At 36.6% G+C, this 13,620-nt stretch overlaps 1 long non-coding RNA gene across 1 annotated transcript; it reads left to right on the forward strand.

The window, feature by feature from the left end:
- Positions 1–457: 457 nt before the first annotated feature.
- On the forward strand, positions 458–12,956 carry LOC134552128 (uncharacterized). Its single transcript, XR_010080773.1, has 4 exons — positions 458–3,450; positions 5,029–5,084; positions 6,178–6,293; positions 12,847–12,956. It is a non-coding gene; the product is annotated as an uncharacterized LOC134552128 (long non-coding RNA).
- The last annotated feature ends 664 nt before the right edge of the window (positions 12,957–13,620 follow it).

A 13,620-nucleotide genomic window follows, 5' to 3' on the forward strand; every position in this document is an offset into this window, starting at 1 on the left:
CAGAGAAGCTGAATGCCTAACTCTTTGTGGCTTTTCTGAAAATTCAAGGAAAAGGTGCAGTCAAGGTTAACGAAAAGGTGTAGTGTCCATCTTTTGATGTCTCTGTGAAGAACACATGCATGTTTCCTACCCTGTTTTGATGATCTCTGAAATGTGGATATACACACAGTCCAGCACAGTGGAATATTCATGAATAAAATAGGTAAGTGGTATTTAAATTTTAAGCAGCCATGAATAAAAATATAGCAGAAGGCTCTCACAGGCTATTGTAATCTACTGAGTTAATCACTTCCTAATTAAATTTTCCATAGCTTGACTTTGGAAAACTACCCAAAAGCATCCTTCAGCATTTGTTCCAAGCACATATTTTCTGATAAGGGGATTATGTGGGATTTTAAGAAATTTAATATCAAGTAAATAATAAAATAATAAATTTAATATCAAGGAGATTGCCAGGAATAGAAATTAGAAAGGAGCTTTCTCATATTACTCAACCTTATTGTTACAGACGTGTTTTCACAACATTTTGTGTTAGTTTGGATTTTTCTGCATATTGAGAATTGATGACAGTATGTTTGTTAGCCAAGTAGAACATTGTAAGTAGTTTACAATCTCTGATATTTTAGCCATGTTAACCAGAAATGGTGGTACATTAAAGAAACTCCATCACCTGTGGATTCACTGTAGATCACCATCCCCAGAGTCTTGGAGGACAGTGAGCCACAAAACCAATAATAATTAGGACTCCTAGCCGAGGTGAAAAGCTATTGCCTCGTGGAACTATTTTCCAATCCTCCTCCTTCCAGCTGAGCTGGACTAGTGACACTATAAAATGGCAATTAAAAGACTCAAGTTTAAAAATACCTTCAGTTTCCCAGGTCCTACAATGGCAAAGGTTAAGTGGATTATGTGGAGATAATTCACTCAGCTCCAGGGGGAGGGTGGTGATTGCCAGGGCTGTTGGTTACCTCCCTCTCCCCTCCTCACTTGCTGAAGCAGTGATTGTTAGAGTGGTGTCAGTTTTGCCAACCAAAAACAAGAAAAGGCCTGAAAAACTTTCCCAGTGGACCCTGCAATTACTAATGGGCACTGGCTGCAAATTTCACTTTGATACAGCCTGGAAAGCGGAGCACGGAAGTGGTCCCTAGTCCTCAGCTAACATCTTAATGCTATTGACCATTCATGCAAGTCTTCCAATAAAAATACCCTGCTTCTTCAAGGGAAAAGGAATATGAAAAAGATTGCTGGCCTTACATGAACAGCTACTCTCCCCCGTGCTCCAACTGAATTAAAACCACCAATTACACCTCTAGTTGTGTGGCAACACCTACACTGTGTTTCCAATTAACTTTGTAAGTTTTTAATCAGTGACAAATGCATTTTTGTAAATTCAATTTGCCTTTTATTGCAGCACCTATAAAATGTCTTGCAGCATTCCGGAACTTTGTGAAGGTTTTACTTGCTACTGACATAACGCAGCTGTCGGACCTACAACAAAGGCTAAGGTTTATGAGCAACTTGAATTAGGATGTAGGTTAAGCAATTAAAGTTCAAGGAGGGGGAGGGGGAAATGGTTTCCCAAAATTTGCACTTGCCAATTTAAAAAAGCACAGCAAAAACATGCTGTACACTAGGACGGGAGAAGCTAAAGTAGCTAAGAAGACCATACCCAGCTTAAAAGTTGCTATTTTGAGAGCTTTCCATATGTGAAAAGGTCACCCAGATTTCATTAATAAATCCGCTCTGCTGTTTGTTTTCTTTTTTAATCAAACTCAAATGCATCCTGTTAAAGGGCTGAGTGATTAGATCATAAATCTGGATGTCCTTGAAGATGATGAAGAAAACGCTTATCTGTAAAGCAATCATCATACTGCCAGTTCTGTCATTTACACATTTTTACACATGCTGGAAAAATGGTTTAATTTTAAATAATTTGCTTGAATTTTTAGGTAAGAAAAACAGTCTTGCAGAATTTACAGTTAAAAGAGCAACTGTATTACTTGTGACATATGGAAAGAACCCATTACATCTAATCTTCTGTATCTAAATTCAGAGTATTAAAACAATCAACATTCGTAATAAACATGAATTAATATTTCATCTGTGTAAGACTCAACTCTCAGTTCATTAACTTCTGGTTCCAGTTATACAATGCAATTGTCCTAAATTCAACAACTCTGAAATTAGTCAGTTTTAATGGGGCCTGAGTACAAATTTGCTTTGTTGGGTTTTATTTGGACTAGTAGAGGCAATCCAAATGAAGTTATCAACTATATTTTTATAATATTAATGCATGGACATCCTTGTTCTGTGGGGTCCAAACAGTTCATATTGTGGTAGATTTTTTTTTCCTAATTTTTATTTTCTTTGGGTCTTGATCTTTCCTTTGTTTGCAAAGTATTTATTCAGTACTTCTGGCAGTATATTTTTCTGTTGTAAGCATAATTAAGATATTGCTGCAACTTCTCCTGTGTGCATTGGATCTTACAGCTGATTTGTCACTTTGCCTGAACCCAACTGTGGACATGACTATGACCAGCACCAGCAGCATATTTAGCTATTGCAGTGCTAGCAGGAAGTTGGGAAATGAATGTCTCTTTGGAACTTTCATGAAACTATGGATGTGGAAAATAACTCTTGTGGATTTATCAACATTCTTACAAGAGGAATGAGATATGGAGCAATATTTTGAGGTGGATAAACACATGTTGCAGTTTTTAGCTGACTGCATGACCTGCTTTTATTTTAACATAAACCCCATCTAGTTTGATTCAATGGAGCAATTTTGATTTCTGGAGACTTGGTCCATAGAGGTAAAAGTTACAAGGTAAGTCTGTTTGGCACTGATGCTAGTGCCAAAATGTGGCTCTGGAATTTAGCACAGCGCACATTATCTGATGACAGTAGACATGTTGCATTATTTACTGCATAGAGTGTCCACCCTGCAAAGATTTATCTGTTTGTTTAACTTTGTTCTGTCTGGTTAATTACTCACAGTCACAGAAGATCCTTACATGTGTAGAGTGAAACATCAATGTGTTTTATTGTCAAAATATTTTTAAAATTACTTGCTTAATTGTTTACTAGTTGAAAAGGCACTATAGTAAAAGCTTATTGTACTTACCAAAGGTCAAAGGTTTCTAAATTATATTTTCCCTGCAGATCATAGTGAGCAGAGGGAGTAACAGCATCATTCTAAAATTTGTGTGTATGCACTCATATGCACCTAACTTTACTTCACACAATTTTCTTTAACTGACATTTATAAACATTATTTTTATTTGGTTTGTTGTAGACCCTGCAATCCTCTCCTCATAAACGCAAACACTAACTTAAATTGAGTTCAGCAAGCCAGTTTTGAGCTGCATGCAGAGAAGATTAAAAGAAATAGTACAAAATCCTCTCCTGGGAAAGATCAAATAGTTACTGGAATGAAAGCAGCCTAAAACGGTAGGGTTTAGCCCAGAGTGGGGGAGGGGAATTGGGCAGTTAGCTATAATTAACACCTTCTACTTACACTCTCCAGTGTTTCAAACGGATTGTTTTTTATTATAGGTAGCTGCTCACAAACCTGAAATCATTTTATTAAGAAAAAAAATAGAATCAGAAAAAATATTAGCAACTAATAAAGCTAAATTCAAGTGTTTGCTCTTCAAGCAATGGTTCTGTAATCCTCAGACTTCTATAGTCAGCCATAAATGTCATCAACCATTAATAGCATATAAAAAGACGCTATTTCTGTGTCAATATGTGATTGCAGAGAAAAATCACACTTTTTTCTGCTTTCTACAGAACTTGCACTGAATTTTTTCTTAGGTGAGCACTGTATTAGTTTATCTGAAGCTTGAGATTAGCAACTTTATCCAAAATAAATGCCTTAGGTATTCTTCATGCTATTTCTTTGATCCTCCTTTGTTTCTACCAATGTTGCCTAACTGTATCTCAGACAGGTACCTAAAACATTTTAAATGAAGATATTGTAGCTCTTCTTTTTTTCAGTTTGTCATGATAGATAAAGTGCCCAAGGAAACAGAAAAGCTGACAATCTTCCTTACTTGGCTTTCAGAGACCTTGCTCAGTGTTTTTGGTGTGTTGCATGCTGGAATCTGAAATACAACTTATTTTCTCTTCCTTTCTTCTATCATGAGTCAATCATTGTCGGGTCATTGCCTACTGATCACTCAGTCCCTCAGTCTGGTGCCACAAAAGCACTTGTTTTTCCTAAAAATAACTATGTTGCTACCTTGCATCAGCTGATCTTAAAGTAAGATTTTCTGGCTTTCTGAACTTTGATTTACATGTTGCTACTACTACACTCCTTTGGCATTTATAAATTCATATCCTGTGTAGGTTCATATCCTGCCCTTGTAATGCTTTGCAGGCTGTGAGCATACTTCTTCAACTGCTGGAGATAAACGCCGGTAGTGCGCCGTAAAAATAAATTCTGGTTCACATGTGTATTAAAGAAAATATAATCTATATATTCTGAAATAACAAGACAGTGGAATTTGTTGTGGAATTCTTCTGTAAGTGCAGAAGTGCCTCAAAATCATCACCTCTCCTTTGTCCTCTCCTGCTGAGCTGTACAAGGAACTCGAGAAGTGTGAACAGAGTGCAGATGTGTCCTGCTGAGTTCTCTGTTCACCACAGATCTACCCCTGAACAATGTACCTGGTGATTCTGATAAAATTATGCATAGATTTATGCACATAACCTTGTTATAAGATTAGCAATGTTTTCTCTGTGTGAGGTCAACACCCCCAGTACCAGGATTTTTGGAGGGATACACCAGGTAGGGAGATGACAGATAGCACTTATCCATGTCAGTGATTCATAGTAGTGCATACTAAATTATTTTGGTGTGTAAGAGAAGATATGGTGTTTAAGAAAGGAGCTGATAAAACTAAGATTGCAATATTGTGGGGCTGAAGTCTATGAGGTATGAAGATTTGTTTCCAGTTTTTTTGTTTTGTTCCTAAAGAAAGACTGTATTGACTATAAACTTATTCAAAGTAATTTCTTCTGCAGATAAGGTTCATGCTTTTGAGCTTGCTCTTCCATGCCTAGAGTGTGTAACACATATGGTAAGTAACAATAAAATACTGATCTGACTGTACAACTTTATGTAAGGCATGTGTGACTAAAACCTGAGCAATAAAATTTCCTTTCCTGCTCAGACAGACTCGTATATGCCTGTCATATTTTATTGGTTGTTAAATGGCACATACACTTATGGATCACAACCGAAACCAACCACCCTGCAGTATCATTGCATATTTGTCATCTTCAGTGAAAACATTGCAGCAGATTTCTGTATACTTGGGCAAGTTAAGCTATAGGAAAGTAAACAGTCATGTTGCTGATGAATATGTATGCACTTAAAGCACGTGGAAACTTTAGCCCTTCAGTACTAGCAGTGAGAAATGTTTCTGATTTAAGTAATGACACACACAGTGATCAGAAAGCAACATTGTAAAGCAATATTTTCTAAAGGTAAATAGACACCTTTATCAGATGCAGACAAAAATAGCTTATAGATCCAAGAGATTAGACCCATTTTACCTGCATTAGTAAATAGCATGTAATTCATTAACATCCATTGACTAGAGCTATATGAAAGAGATACACAGAACTTCAATTATTGACTTAACATTAGTATCACTGTTAATGGTGTTCCTCATCCTTCTGAATTCTGAAATTGTTGGTTCTTTTCCTACATGGTAGACAATTCTGGCAAATCATAAAATATATTCAAAAAATTCAATAGGAATCACATATAACAGAATTTTAAAAATAAATTGTGTTAAATATACAGAGAAACTGTGCTTTAAATTCCCTTTCATTAAATCCAATGGCAAAAATTAATGACAGTGATTTTAATATTAGTTACTAATATGAATACATATAAATTAATAATATCACATGCTGCAAACCAAACTGCACTGTTGTTTTGTGTGATAAACAAAAGAAATTGTACAGTTACACTTGTAATCTGTCCTCTGCCCTTTCTTCAAAGTGGCTAAAATTATGTTTGTTTAACAACAAATAAAGCCTTGTGACTTTTGTTTAGCTCATATGGCAGTATAGCCCACTGAATAAGCTGTTTGGACACAGCAACACTGACTTTTATCAGAGATACCTTTGGTCAGGAAAGATATGAAATTTCTTTCTTTGCAGGTATTTAGAAAAAAACCTATGGTCAATGCCCAGCTCTCAACCAAATAAGGAATTGCAAGGACCATGCTGATCTGGATTCTAAAGAGCGGTGTGTCATTATTATAAAGCCTCCCAAGGTAAGAAGGTTTAATTTTTTCATATTCTTGACACCAACAGCTAAGAAGATACTCCAGAGTGACAGGGACATATCAGGAAACTGAAGGTGGATAAATGAAATTTTGTTGACTAAGTATAATTTACTTACACAACACTGTGAACATTTCAGATAGCAGGTGTCCACCTCCCACCTGCCAGGCATTCTAACCAGATCCTTAGCAGCTTAAATAGGCTGACAGCAACCTGCAGTAGTGCTTCCTTAGGGTCTGTCTCCTACAGCCAGGCAAGCGATACCCGAGATGGAGAACCCAGAGCAACTCTGACACCTCTCACTTCTCTTCCTGCAAGACCACCAACATAACCCTTGATCTTTTCTCTGCCTGTAATACGAAGTCTCCATAACCACCATTCCCCCCATATTATCACTCTTTATATTCGTCAGAAATAATGTAATAAAAGTCAGGCTGATGATGATAGACTTTCAGTTTTGGGATGAGCGGAACTGACATGATTCTGGGCAGGGACTGAGTTGCTGTGTTTGTCCTGGCTGTGTTTATAAGCACATCAGGTTTGTAGTCAGAGTATCTTCCATCAGAGGTGCTGATAAGGTTGAAGGAAGACAGAGCTCATGTGCACAGTGTTGTTATCTAGTCTATGTCTTTGCTTGGATGATGTTTGTGGGACAATATACATTGGCTTAACTCTTAAATTCCTTGCTATTAAATATTTTTGCTGTTTTGAGAAAATGTGGGAGAATAAGCTTAAGTGACAATAGTATTGGTGTTCATATTTGAAGATGATTACTGAAATGGGTAAAATGTCAAAGCCAAATAAAATATTCACTGCAGTGTTAGTTGTGTAACAGAGGGTCTCTCTATTACTTTCCCCTGGCAGAAGTGTTCAGACCTAGAGCTTTAGAGATGGGCTACACTGCTTTAAATCAATCTTCTCTTACATATTTTGTAAGAGCTGTGAATTCCATTTTTTTTTGCTAGATTGATTGCATGAAAATGCTAAAACATCTGTTGAGGACTGATTTAATGATTCTGACGCTTTTAAACACTGTCTGAAAGTAAACTGCAACAACTGACCATTTTGAAATGCATTCCAATGTCTTTCAAAATCTTAGGTTTTGAGTAATTATCATTTTTGTATTTGAAATGTGTCTTCCCACAGAACTGAGGTTTAAGTTGCAAAACAAGAAACAGAGTTTGCTAAGCATTTTTGAAGCATGATTTTAGCTTAGGAGATGTGACAGCCGTGGTCTGTGTACTCAGGTCTCTGATCTTATTCCAAATACCACTCATATGCCATGTATTTGTCACAAAGCTGTAAATGTGATGCTATTCTTTTAATGGGGGTATGCAAGGGTTTATTCTGAAGAAAATAGGAACATTTAAACGTATTCGAGGATCACTCCTACCCTCAGGCATTTTTCCTTGGTTTCTGCTGATAGCACTATTTTCAGGCTGTTTGCAGAGGGAATTTGGCTGGTGGAGTGGATTAAACCCCCACGGTTTGTGCAGCTCAGTCACTGCTGCTCCCTCTGCTGGTGGTGAAAGATGAAATTACAATCAACATCATGGAGCTTAAACTGTTCCAGAATACAAAATAAAATATTGACACTTTATATGTGTAAATTAGCTAATATCCACAATTTTTGTATCAAACAGAGCTTTTTTATCTGATGTATTCTGTGTGGCATGCATACTGCAATTTCATATATTTTCAACCATGATTCTTTTTATAAAGCACTGAACTATCTCATGTAAAAAAATCCGCATTTCAAAGCAGTCATTAGATAAAAATCAGGATGCAAGCTACCATCCAGAATGGATTCTACCCAAAACTCTGGGAATGTATAGCCAATACCCTGTTCCAAAAGAATTTGTTCAGAAGTACAATAACTGAAACATTAAGCAGCTTACTCAGGAGATGTATGTGCATAGTATTCACATGATTTCCCAGCCAAACTACGCCACACCTCCTAAATAAATCTTTGTTTAACACCATATATATGAAAGATATTCTTATTTTCATAATATGAACATGGCAAAGGGCTAAAGGACTGAATTGATAATACTTTAAAATTCTCATCCAAGGTAAATGGATGCAATGTCACATTATTTTAGAATTTAATCTGTGTATCCAGCTTTCAGTCACTGCTACAGAAGTTGCACATGTGCATCTGTAAGAAGAATCTGAGCCTGACGTTGGTGTTTAGAACACGGCTTGTACCTTCACACAAGCAGGAAAGCACGTGGCAATGCAAGTGTTGATCATTCAGACACAAGGCATTTATGTTTCCCACTCATTATACCCTAAACTGAAGGACATAAACATCAACAACCAAATGCCTTTAAGTGGCAAGAAAATGTGTCTCCCCTCTTACTTTTTATTTTTATGAATAAGGGAGCTTTCAAGGAAATGTAATAGCACAGCTAAAACTAAAGATCCAAATCTACTTGAGGCACCTTAGCGAAATAGGTTTGTTGGTCTCACATCAGTGCATATTGCAAAAACATTTCAACTCAGCTGATAGTATCTATTTAAGCTGAGCTTTTTAGACTGAAATAATAGGGAGATCTACATAACTAAATTACTTTCACCTCATGAGATATTTTTGTCTGTGAGGGTACACTTGGAAGCAGTTACATGATAATAGGAGTGCTGACTACACATTTACATGCAGGTACACAAGGAGCCAGGCTTAGATAAGTGATCTGAGCTACTAACATTAAAATACAGTTTTATGATAAATACAGAAAAGCTTTCCAATTACTCATAATTCTTACACTGGCTGTCCAGCACAAAAAACACCACCAGTGGCACCAACAGCAGACGAATGCAATGAAAACTATATATGGTTCCAGTTTCTTGACTTAGTCTCTTACAGGAATGAGTTACTTTACCCTAATTCCAGTGCATGTTTCCATGTGGGCATCCAAGGGATCATACAAGGAAATACCACATTTTCACAATCATAGAAGAATGACAGACATTCAAGGAAAAAACCTAAGTTTAAATGAGGTTAAAAATTAAATATAATGAACATTATTTGACATGTTTTTCCAGATGAAAATATTTATTCAAGACCACCACCCCCATATCAGTTTTAATGAAAAATAAAAGCTTAAAGGCTGCTGGTTTTCTACACAGTATTTATGAGAGGAATAAATGACATTCTTGTTCAGTTTGATTTTTTGTGAAATAGAAGGAAAGTCAGGATACTATCAGCATGATGTTTTTTCTAGTGCACTCTGGACTAAGACTCTCCATTACTCCAATTCCTGCTAGGCAGAGTTTGTATTTTCCTCATTCCATTATTTTATCTCACCAGGCAAGAAATTTCCATAGCATGTTTAAAAGAGAAAAAGCTCCCCAAAGCTCTTCATGTCATGCAGCTTTGCATGCTTCAATTAGTGCAAATTTTCTGACTATTTTTATTTTTATTTTTTGTAAATAAGTAAATAAAACCCACTTTTTTTCCTCACCACACTTAACAGTCCACTTCATGGTAGGAGATCGCCTTATCTTGTAGCTCTGGATGTAGGTTATCACATCTTACAGGGATAAATAACTGCATGGAATTTTCTTCTGTAAAGAAAAAAAAAGTGAACTATTTTGATATTGGAGACAGGATTTTCAAATGTGTGTAGGGAAATTCCATATTTCAATGAAAGCTTAATTCCTTGGATGCTTAACCCTTACTGACATAAAATTCGTATTTTACCAAGTTCTTGAAGAGCAAAATGACTCACAAGTAAACTGAAGTTTATGATATGCAGAAATGTGAGTTATTAACAGAGAACCTATTCTAGGAATGGGAAGTACAGGATATTTTGCACTCCAAGAATGATGTTTCTGAAGATGAATCCTTAAGGTTGAAAATGTTCCAGCTGTAATCCTACTGAGTAATGCTTCCTGAGTGAAGTCATGGTATTGCTCCTGGAATAATTCAGCCCTGGAACTTGGTCGTTTTACTATTTTAGATTAGATGAGCAAATTTCTTTAATACAATTCTGCTATGACTGCTGTTTACTTTTTTCCAAACTTCCAGTGTCTCATTATCTCTGCATTTACTGAATGCCTGTCTGGAGTTAAACACAAATTTTGCACTTACTCTGTGTCAAGTTATCATGGGAACACAAAGGAAAAATGAGAGAAAAACTCAAGGATGTAGACTCTGTGAAGAAAAAATAGTTGCATTCAATTGAAAAGGGAAGGCTGGCTCTTTCTACCCCCTGCAGAAAGGTCAGCTTGCCTTGGCAGTGCTGCTGGGCTCACGCTGGGCAGGGGAAGCCACCACCTGTACCTGGAGCATGGTGACAAGGCTCCCTGCACACACCGCGCCTGGCTGTGCTCGCACACCCCGCGTGGCATCCTGCGTGCTGGGGCTGCCCCTGTCAGCGGCAGCGCTCTCACTGCACGCCATGGAGACCATTCTCAAAATGGAGAGAAACCTGGCTTCCCCCTAGGCCAGCACTTGGTCCAAATTTAGTAATTGTTTTAGAAATCTAGTCATTAAATGCAAGATGATTGTGCTGTATGCTACGCAGTTTAACAACTTCAGCTCTTTCCATGCTGCATGGATACACTTGGTGAAGATTTTTAAACACCAACAGCTTCTGCTAAGCATTAAAAATGCAAAGCGTAATATAACAGGTGCAAAAGCAGTTCTTTAATGTTCTTGTGCTTTCCTCATGAATTAGGTGGATACAATATATTCCAAGAGGATAAGCTGCCAGTTTAATATACCAGCCTAACTCCCACTTAGGAACTCTGAAGCAGTGATACATTATACAGCTACTAACTTTTCTTTACATTGTTTCTTCCGAGAAAGACGAATTTTCTTTGCCGAAGTTCTCTCAGCTACAGTTTGAGTTTCTGTTTCTCAAAAAAGCCTTTTGCTTTTAATCAGATGTAAATGTCCTGTTAAACTCTCTCTTACCAAAAGATAAAAAGATAGTAGGTAATATGGAAGATTATTTTATATTAGACTTGTAAGTCTACTTCCACTAGTAGCTAAAGTATAATTTAGTATTATTTCCGTTTTCTTGTTTGTGGTGTTTTGGGTTTTCATCCTACCAGTCAACTTGTTTTGTGTAGTTCAAAGGATGCCTTGCTGATAAACAGAGAAATGAACTGTGATGCTCTTCAGCAGTTACAGATAGCCAAAGCAGAGTGCTTTTCCATTATTTGATTTTGAAAAGTGTAATAGAAATAGTGTATTTAATGTTAGTAAGTAAATAAGTATGTGTCTTCCCAGACCAAATTCAGCAGTAACAAACGGAGAGGCCAGTTTGTTTCATCCTTGCAGCAGTGCAACCAAGTGTAGTGCTTTTCCCAGTCTGGTTTTCAGTGATTGAATCACAGGAGGTTTCCACCATTTCCTATTTGCAGAAAAAACTACTCTTTTTTAATTTTCAGTTTCAGACTAATTTAACAATTCCTCTCTTTCATTAGAGTCCATTATGGAACTTCCAGGCAAAAAACCAACCAACCAAACAAAAACCCACCCATAAAACAAACAAACAAACACCCCCACCAAAAACCAAAAAATTAAGAACTATCAGCAAACAATTTTGGCATTATAGTTTTCTGTAAACCTGCATATTCTCTGCAGCTCCAATAATTATTTTGCTTATATTTCTGATTTTTCAGTTAAACATTCAGTGCTTCCTTGGTTTACTACTCTATCTTTAAAAGTCTCTGAATGTTTTTCCCAAATGGATACTTCTGAAGGATGCTTCTGAACTCAGATGTCCCATACCATAAAATGAATAGAATAATAAATAAATTTGATTATGTAGGAACCACACAATTTTCCCAGATCTCCTTTCAAAAGCAAAAGCAAGTGTTGGTCCTAAATGGATTGTAACTGAAGTAAAAACATATAAAAGTGTGGAAGGCAAGTAAAGCCAAGTGACTACTATATGCACTTCAATGAGATTGCTAAGTCAGTTTTTGATTTTTCAGTCTATTTTCTCAAGTACAGATTATCCTTTAAAAAAATGTTTCAAGGCTGGCAACGGAAGACAGAAAGAAATTTTCAACATCACAGAGTAGCCACCACTTCCTTGAAATTCAATATTGTAGAGAAGCAACTCACTAGGGTATATAAAAGCTAAAATCTGCTATCCAGGAATAAGATTACAATGTCTTATAACCACTCCTTGTCTTGTGAATACATTAGAATCTGGTTGAAGAAAAAGAAATAGCCTATTGTTAAAATTCATGGAGAGTACAGACTAAGGGAGAATACTCTTGGATATTATTTAATTTTTTCCTAATACTGTGCCGAAATATTTTTTAAAATATATTCTAATTAATGCAACAAAGACACTTTAATGTACATTTCATTATATGTTCTAATAACATAAATATATAAACATACATACAGTTTTCTAGTCATCTTGGAGCACACAGAAAAATCATTTTCAAAATTAAAATCAAAATCTCACTTAGGAATTTCACTTATTTTGAAAACTATTAAGAATACTCATGAGTCACATTCATAGCTTGCTTCTAGCACAGAGCTATAATGTAAAGGAAGTTTCTTTTACTCTGTAGGGATTGATTCTCCCTTGAAGCCTGGATAAAATCGTTCCAATGCTACCTGAAGGATCAGTAGAGGATAGCACTTCAATTACAAGCAAGAACCCGGGCCAAAAAGGAGCTCTTGGTAATTCTCAGAGTGTTCATTACGTTTGGCTTCCTGCCTTAGCAACTGGCATATACTATACCAGGTGTATAAATGTTCTGCGTGGTTGCTGCTTATTCTCCACACTTGACCTCACTTGGCAGAGCTCTGTCTCCTCCTCTGCTGCCTTTCACCTTGGGAAGTCATTACATCGTTTACATTTACGTAAGGCTGATCCAAACCACTTCTGAATTACAAGCCTTTAAATGGCACCCTCTTTGCAAAGGTGTGAGTGGCCCCACAAGGGACAAGGAAACAAAATTCCTTGCCCAGAATCCAGATTTCTGAGCTGTGCTTGCCTTGATTTTTATAGTAAGAATTCTTTAACAGAAGTAGTGCAGCTGAAACACCAGTGAGTGCTTTCCAATACACTCTTTATATGAGCTCATAAAAATGACCTTTGTGTGAATTTGCCAGGGAAAAATGTTTCTATCTATAAGATGTACAGATCTGGAGATGTCAAGAATATAAACACAAGCAACATTCTGGTTGTGCATCTGGCTTATATTAGTCAGTAGTATATGATGTGATAGTATAACAGAAGTAAAGAGCGTATGGAGGGATTCAAATGCTCAGTTGCCACATCTGTCTCTCTGCATTATCATCATTAGAGTGTTTAGATGCAATTTATCTCCCTTTCCATT

Source organism: Prinia subflava, chromosome 6, assembly GCF_021018805.1.
Source record: "Prinia subflava isolate CZ2003 ecotype Zambia chromosome 6, Cam_Psub_1.2, whole genome shotgun sequence".
NCBI lineage: Eukaryota > Metazoa > Chordata > Aves > Passeriformes > Cisticolidae > Prinia > Prinia subflava.